At 37.1% G+C, this 8710-nt stretch overlaps 1 pseudogene; it reads right to left on the minus strand.

The window, feature by feature from the left end:
• Positions 1 to 1797: 1797 nt before the first annotated feature.
• Positions 1798 to 6478, minus strand: LOC107692459 (tektin-3-like; annotated as a pseudogene).
• Positions 6479 to 8710: the final 2232 nt, after the last annotated feature.

Consider the following 8710-nt stretch of genomic DNA (forward strand, 5'->3'; position numbering starts at 1 on the left):
TTTTAAGTAGGGTAACTTGTAATCTGTAACCTATTACATTTACAAAGTAACCTTCCCAACACTGCTTGGTGCATTACTTTCCTTGACAACACACATGACAAGTGAACAGTTACTGAACAGGAGAACTGATGTGGTGTGTTGGCTGTTATGTGGAAACCAGAAGATTGAAGATTCAGTCGACAGTGAGCTAAAACAATGTTCCTGAGCAAGGCATCTGCACAGGGTTACTCAAGAGAAGCTGTTGCTGTTTGTCAGTTACTTTGGAATGACTTAAGTGCAACCTACACTACTGTTCAAAAGTTTTAGTATATTTTAAAGTGTAATACATTTCTGATGCAAAGGGGCTAAATTATGCTTCTCAGTTTTACCAGACTGCAATCAAAAGTCAGAGATCTCAATATTCAAACATTTCAAGTCAAATTCGATGTACAAATAATCTGAGCTATGCTATCCATTAACTGTTTTTATCAACTGTATAAATATGTATACTCTTTCTGTATTACAGCAATTGTCTCATTTGTGCTTATTTTTGCAGTATATTTCCTAAGGAATTTTAGGCAAAAAATCTGAGATCAAATAAATCGTGTCTTCTGAGATATGAAAAGCAAAAAATATTTCCTCTATGTACATTTACATTAGCATGTTGTCAGAAAGCACACAACTCATTGTTCTTACGGATGCACCAACATAGTCTCAAGTGCATCTTGTATTGTTATGCATTCAGACGACAGAGCAGATTTTGATTTATGTAAAGAGTTTGAAGTGTGTTTGAGCAGAACACCAGTGCATTGTTTATAGGAGCAAACATGTTCCCCCTCTGAATCAATAAACCCAGATGCTGTGTGTATACTTAAGTCTGCTTGCCTGTGGCATCTGTTTCTGAAGTGTGTGTTTGTACTTCAGAAGAACATGAGAACTACAGCTCCACTGTGCTTTTTGTGTACTCAGGGAAGTGTGGATTGAGGATCACTTTATCAGTGACAGCCCTCAAGTGGACCTCTGAGCTAAACAAACAAAAGCAAGGTGTTCTGTCCACTGTCTGCAAACTGTCAGAATCATGTCACACCCGAGCAGAAAACAAACTTAAGATTTACAGGATTTAGGAATTAGAAGATTTTTTCCTTGACAGAGAGATAGACAGATAGACATTGGATGGATGGATAGATAGATAGATATATCATTAACCTGTTTATAGTCAACCTGAGTTATGAGTTATCTTAATTTGGTCAATAATTTTTTAAAGGAATTCGTTTAATCTTTTATTGTAAATATTATAAGTGCTTTTTGTGTACTCAGGGAAGTGTGGATTGAAGATCACTTTATCAGTGACAGCCCTCAAGTGGACCTCTGAGCTATACAAACAAAAGCAAGGTTTTCTGTCCACTGTCTGCAAACTGTCAGAATCATGTCACACCCGAGCAGAAAACAAACTTAAGATTTACAGGATTTAGGAATTAGAAGATTTTTTCCTTGACAGAGAGATAGACAGATAGACATTGGATGGATGGATAGATAGATAGATATATCATTAACCTGTTTATAATCAACCTGAGTTATGAGTTATCTTAATTTGGTCAATAATTTTTTAAAGGAATTCGTTTAATCTTTTATTGTAAATATTATAATAATGACTGATTCATGCTAATAAAGTTACTTCACCAAAGGGCAGTAATTCTATTTTCTAGCAGTTCAGAGATTATTGATTTTTTAATCTGAACAGTCAAAGGTGAAGAGACAATAAATTCTAATCATTACAGTGTGCTTAACCTATCAGACAGAGGTGAGTGAGGTGTAAAATGTCAGTCCGCTTAATTAAGAGGACTAAGAAGAAACTGTCATGCTGTTCTGATGCTAATCTTGTAGTTTATCTTCTTAACATGAACATTTGAATTTAGATTAATGGTTAAGCAGCTTCTGGAGGAGGGTCTGGAAGATTTAGGTGTATCCGACTAGACGAGGAGTGCTGGGAAAGCTCTTCCTCATGCCCATACATTTCTCCTGATCCAGGAACAGAGAGTTGGCTTTTATTGACAGGTCATGCTCCAGAGTAACTTTGGTCTTCACCAGGGTCTGGAGAGTGTTTTCAGCCTCCCTCAATCTCTCTCTCAGCTTATGAATGGTGTCTTCAATCTCCCTCACCTCTGTAACCAACCTGAGAAAGAGAGGGAGAAAGACAAGGAGGTTTGGCATCTGATTTTTGCATCTAGATCTAATTTAAAAAAAGCAAAACATTGTATCCAAACTGTTTCTTGGCAAATATCGACATTTATTGATATATAGGGCAATTACCTGTGATGAGGATTGTCTCTGCAGAGTTCGACGTTGGGTCTGCGAGACCTCTCTTCCAGACGGGTCTGGGCCACTTTAAGTGGGTTCTCTTTGTCTCGGATTGCCTTTTTTAAAGCTCCAATCAGCGTCTCGGTCTGGAAGATTTCCTGAAGGGTCTGAAAGTGGAAGGAAGAAGGCAAGAAAGAGAAAGAGAGTTGATTTTAAGAGACAAAGTCACTTATTCTCTGTGTCTGACTTCTCAAAGTCAAAAAGGTCCAGTCAGGTACGTGTATTTTTTCTGTATATATCATAACTGACAGTCTAAAGCACTTTAATCTGAAATTAGGCAGGTATGGTTCTATTCTGGGCAAAATGCCCACCCATCCACACAACCATGCCAGGACAGAGTGGGGATTGAAAAATCAAACCCCTCAGGGTAAACAGAGCAAATTCAGCAAATTATATTATTTTATTTATTTATTTTTTATCATATTTTTACATAGAATAAATTTGTGGATTACTTGATACTTTCAAAATTGCATTAAACTGATTGATGTGTCAGGGATCTGAAAGGGCTTTATAGTTCTCGTTACAGCCCATATCCATCTAAATGCATAATGGTCATAAAAAATATTCAGGATCAGGTCTAATTACAGAGACACACACTCCCTCACGAACACGATTTGATGTATTCTCATTTTGACCAATCAGCATCATGAATGATGGTTCTTTATTGGTTACCTCATGCCTCTGATAACAGCCATCAAGGGCTTAAACATTATGGACAGCAGATTCATTACAAAACATTACACTCACTTCTTCTGTAGATGAGGCTAGATCATGAATGATTCGAGCGAAAATAGACACATTTATGTAGATCGGGGGTGCATTCCCCTGAGAAACAAATGTAATCCACTGCGAGTTCAGCGGCTCAGATGTCGGGAGTAAATGACGACTGCTGTTCATTATTACATCCAACAACAGAACACCTCAATCGCTTAGGAGTCATTCTTGTCTACATCTGCTCCAGCGGTGAAACCATGGCGGACTGATGACAGCTCACTCAGGGCGGGTCTAAGGTAGACACCAGTCCAGTCTGTGCTGAAACGCTACTGTCAATCAAACTATCGTGGGAGGGTCACACAGACAGGCATCTGAGATCGGCTCGATTTGAGAAAGGGGAAAACATTTAACCAGATAAAAAAAAAAAACACTGGGTGGATTTTTATCATTATAGGGTGGTTGTGTACACACACTGCCAACACACATTTCAGTTCAAACAACTTGTAAAAGTGCATGTAGCATCCTATGACCCCTTTAACATATCCTGAAAACAGAACTGTCTTTTTTAAAGTAAAACTCACGACGGGTCCAGGCGATCAATCCCTCTATAGTAGCTGATTCCATCAGAGGTGTTCCTGAGATGGTGACACCTATCATCAATTCTCTGTGCTGTGACCTTGTCACTCAAATCTCTCTCCAACTCATGTTGTGCTGCACGATTCGACCTGAGGATATTAATGAACATAACCACATGCACTGTTTCAAATATGCCTTTCTCATTTGTCAGACTTCAAATATATTATTTTAAATGGACCATATGAATGCAAAGTTGCATTATTTTAGATTTTTTTTTATTTTGTATTTTTTATAATGCTTTCTGCAAGACTCACGCTAGTTGAGCAATAGCTCGGTCTAAATGCCGCCTCATTCTCTCCTGACATGACTTAATCACTTCCACTTCCTGCAAAAAAGGCAAAATTAACTTTTGCAAATATAGAAATTATAACTACTTAGCATTTTTTTTTATGTGATAAGAATTGTATAGGAGTTCAAGGAATAATTAATAAGTGAGACATGAAACTATCAAAGCTTACTAAATCAGTTACCTAGGGCAGGGTACTTTATACAATTATATGACATTTTTGACCTCAGAATGCCACAATTGACCAATCAGCATCAAGTATTCCAGAGAGCCATTAAATTTAATGTAATCAAAAGGAAAGCACAATGCTTAAGAAAGCCCTTTCGCAAAATCATTGATTCACTCATATTACTAATACTTGAGCTTGTTGTTTAATTTCAGGTGTTATGTGTGTAGATGAAGGCTCAGGTGACCTCACCTTAATCAAATCTTTCTCTACGTCATCATGAACCAGATCAATGGACATCCGTTTCTCCCTGTGGAACAAACATTCCTGAGAAACCTAGAAAGAGAAAAGCGTGAGAATATTTATATAGATTATACAATATCTATTTTATTTTTTATATTATTTTATATATATTTATAATTATTTAATTGTATATATTTTTAAATGTATTTTATTTAATTTCATTTCATTATTTTATTTTAGAGTGTTCAGAACGGATATAACTATGGCTGCAAAGTAATAATAACCGATGACAGGGCATCACACAGGATTACACGTCCTCACTCAAAATGTGACAATGGAAGCTCTAGTAAGCTATTACATCACTATGGAAACGTCTTCGTCTTGTGATCATTTTCGTGGTCATTCCTGTGAGGTGACAGCAGTGTCACTATACTATTTTGGAACTCATTCAGCACACTAGTAGTCAGCATGTTTGAGTGTGGTTTCTATGGAAACAGTCTCTTACTGTGACTCAGACGGGTAACTCTGTAAAGACAGAGGTGGGACACATTGAGGTCATTGTAGATCTAGTGTGCTTTGTGCTCAGTGTGATTGAGTGTGTATATCTTACACCCCACTAGGTTCTGTTACCAAGTGGTTTCTAACAATGGGTCACCTGACACTCTACTGTGGGCTTTTCTGGTTACTGGGTCTTTAGCTAGATCATCGTGACCCTAATTAGGTGTGGAGCTGATAAAAGACCACTAGAGCTGTGCCATGATAGCATTCCAAGCATGGATGGAATATTTGTTTACAGTAGTAAAAACAAGAAATGACCTTTAAATCTGTTTAGAGAGGTGAAATGTGCAAGTGTGATGTTAGTTCTTTGTTGCCAAAAAATGTTACATGCATTAAAAATCATGTTTTTTTGTTTATGTTAACTTGGTTAGAGGAATAGTTCACCCAAAAATGAAAATTCTGTCATTAATTATTAACCTATAAGACCTTCGTTCATCTTCGGAAAAACAAATGAAGATATTTTTTATGAAATCCGAGAGCTTTCTGACCCTGCATAGACAGCAATGGAACTACCACATTCAAGGTTTTTTTTTTTAACAATGTCCTTACTATGTTTCTGGGTCTTGAACGTGATAGTTCCCTTGCTGTCTATGGAGGGTCAGAAAGCTCTTGGATTTCATCACAAATATCTTAATTTGTGTTCCGAAGATAAACGAAGGTTTGGAACGACATGAGGGTGAGTAATTAATGACATCATTTTAATTTTTGGGTGAACTATCCCTTTAAGTTTTTAAGGCGTTTCAATTTAAGTTGTTGAAGTAGTCCCTTGCATTTTCTTCCTGCTGTTTTTAATGACTTTTAAATATATAAATATTATTTTAGAATATTCGTTTTTATTTTTAACTTATTATAAATATGAAATGTTATATTATGTATATATATATATATAAATATATAAAATTATATTATGTTTTATTTATAATATATGTATTATTTATATAATGATTCACATATAATTATATTACCTGCAGTGGCCCTTCGGTCTCAGCGAGTGCTCTTTCCAGCCTTCTTTTCACATCCGTCAGCACTGATATCTCTGTCACCATGTTGTCTATCTCATGATTGAGCTCTGATCTCCAGAAGCTGATGTCGTTGAGTCTTTCTCCGATGTTCTTGCTGGTGGTGTCCTGAGTTCTACGGGTCATCTAGTCCTTATCCTGGATCATTCGGATCGTGTCCCTCCGAAGCCTTTCGGCACTGTTCCGAGAGGACTCTGACTCCCTGTAGTTACTCTGGTTGGAATGGTACCAGTCCTCGGGCATGTAGCGTGTACTGAGAGCTGTCCTGTTAGAGGGGTAGAACATGGTCTTGGCCCGGACTAAGTCCAGGTTTTCTCTTTGAAGGGCTGATACAGTTGGGATAGCGCTGCCACTTCTAAAGTATGAATTAGTCCTCCAGGGCATGTTTGAATTCTGGTTGAGGGTCAAGGCTGGCTGGTGGCTCCTATAACTGGATGCCATGGTGGATATGGCGGGCAGGAAGTGGCTGGTTTTGGGCCGAGTGTAAGTGGCCATCTGGGTGGATCCAGTTAGCTCCATGCGTCAATTAATTAGCCACCTTTTTCCTGGAAAATACAACAGAGTGTGTTTTGGAATGTGTACAGTCACTTGTGGTTAATAACTGCCTGGGCTGCATGTGTGTGTGTGTTTTCAGACATAGAAACACTGGCATTGGGCCCTAATATCAGACTGTATTAAATAGTTAAAATGTAAAAGACAGCAATTTATTAATATATTAAATTGTTTATTTTTTTATGTTCACTGAAGTAAAAAATTGCCCCAGTCACAATACACAATACACACAATAAAAATAAATATAGATAATAAAGTAATTTAACTTAACTATTTGAATGTGCAATCTGTTAAGCTTTATATAGCTATTTGTTGAAGTTATCATAGCTTGTTACTTATAAGGCATTGGAAAACTTTTAGCACAGTGTTACTGACCTATTAAATAACACTTAGAAGAAGAAGAAACGCTTTAAAGCTCGCTCGTTTGAAATATTCTACTAATTTAGCTGTTATTTACGTAAGAATCGAAAGTGACAGTATGAAAAATTGGTCTAATTGCAAGTCGCTTTGAATAACATGAAGACGTTTAAACGCAAATGAAATATCTGAGCATAATATTATTTGCATTGCAATGTTTTATCTTGTCCAAATGCTTTAATGAAACGCAAACTGACTAAATAAATTGAGCAAGATAATCTGTAAAAATCTTTATGTAATAGATTAATTTAGGTGCTGTAAACTCACCGTGTGTCTGAATCTCGTCTGCCACTCTGATGAAGCGCTCACGCACATGTACAGTCTGTGCACCGCTGACAGGTATATGTGCGCACCTGTGTGCAGAACAGTGGAGACCTTTGCGCATGCACGAGAGATCTCGAACACTACTGCTGTGTATTATTGATAGACAAGCCCTTCAGCAGTGATCACTTCCGTAAGAGCTCAATCGAAAGCACAGTTATCCAACACTACTTCTGGTTTAGAGGCAGGTAACCAATGACAACCAAACACATGGATGGATAGAAAGGGTTCAATGATCTATCTATACACAGTTCATCTCTTGACCACAAATATTCTCTCTTTCTCTCACTCAGACCCCCTGATGAGTTAATGTACAAGTCTCTAAACCATTGAGAATGCATGAACTAGCAGTTCAGCAGGGTCAAAGTGATCAGCCGTGATGAACTGGGACAAAGGGTCATTCTAACCCTCTGATGGACAGGATCATTTGGCATACTTTCTTGCCATTTTGTGCCAAGCATGCTACGAAAAGTACAAACTCATATGCATTTCTTTTTTTAAATGCATCAATAAGATTTATATTCATTCATAAACTGTGTTTTTCATTTGCAACTGTAAATATTAGTACATATAAGAACAATCATTCTCAACTCTGCATTCACTCTGGGCCGGTGTCTGAGAGAATCTCTGTGTATCTGGTCTAATGTTTCAGAAGTGATGACATATAAAAGCTGAGACTTTCAGTGCTGCTTTTACTCGTGTCTCAAATGACCATCAAACAGAATGTGCTTGGCATAATGACACCTGGATACTGTGTATGTGCAGAGAAAATAGTCTTTTATTTGTGTTTATACTAGGAAACACGGCACATTTAATATTTCACAGATGAAATGGGCTCAAGTTCTTGCAGCAGGGGTGTGGCACATCTGGACAGGAAACACAGCTGGAAGCATGAATGTAAATGTTGAGTGCAAAGGGAGAACCACCTCTGCTGACAGCTGTACTGTATAGACTGATGTTTTGTCCTGTCTAGAGGATAGAAAATAGTTATAGCATCAGTGGTATTCCAACTAAAGCATCCAGCTGGACTGAAGCAGGAATTTCACAGTATAAAGCACACACCCTCGATAAACTCAGTACGGCATATGCACATTAAAAATGTTTTGTCAGTTAAATAAAACATATACATAATCTGTTTATCAGTATATCATCATTAACATTATGTACAAATCTGTAATTAAAAAATACTTTTTTAAAAATGTAATTGAAATAAAATTAAACTGTCATTATATTATAAACAAGAAATACAATTGTTTTAAATTGATTTTTAAATGTTAAATACATATCACAACTGTAAAATAATTGCTTGTGAATGTTTATCATTACATCACTCACCAATGGATCCTGAATGGGTGCCATCAGAATGAGAGTCCAAACAGCTGATAAAAACATCACAATAATCCACAAGCAATCCACACGACTCGAGTCCATCAATTAATGTCTTGTGAAGCGAAAAGATGA

The sequence above is a fragment of the Sinocyclocheilus anshuiensis genome, unplaced genomic scaffold (assembly GCF_001515605.1).
Source record: "Sinocyclocheilus anshuiensis isolate Anshui unplaced genomic scaffold, SAMN03320099.WGS_v1.1 scaffold915, whole genome shotgun sequence".
Taxonomy (NCBI): Eukaryota; Metazoa; Chordata; class Actinopteri; order Cypriniformes; family Cyprinidae; genus Sinocyclocheilus; species Sinocyclocheilus anshuiensis.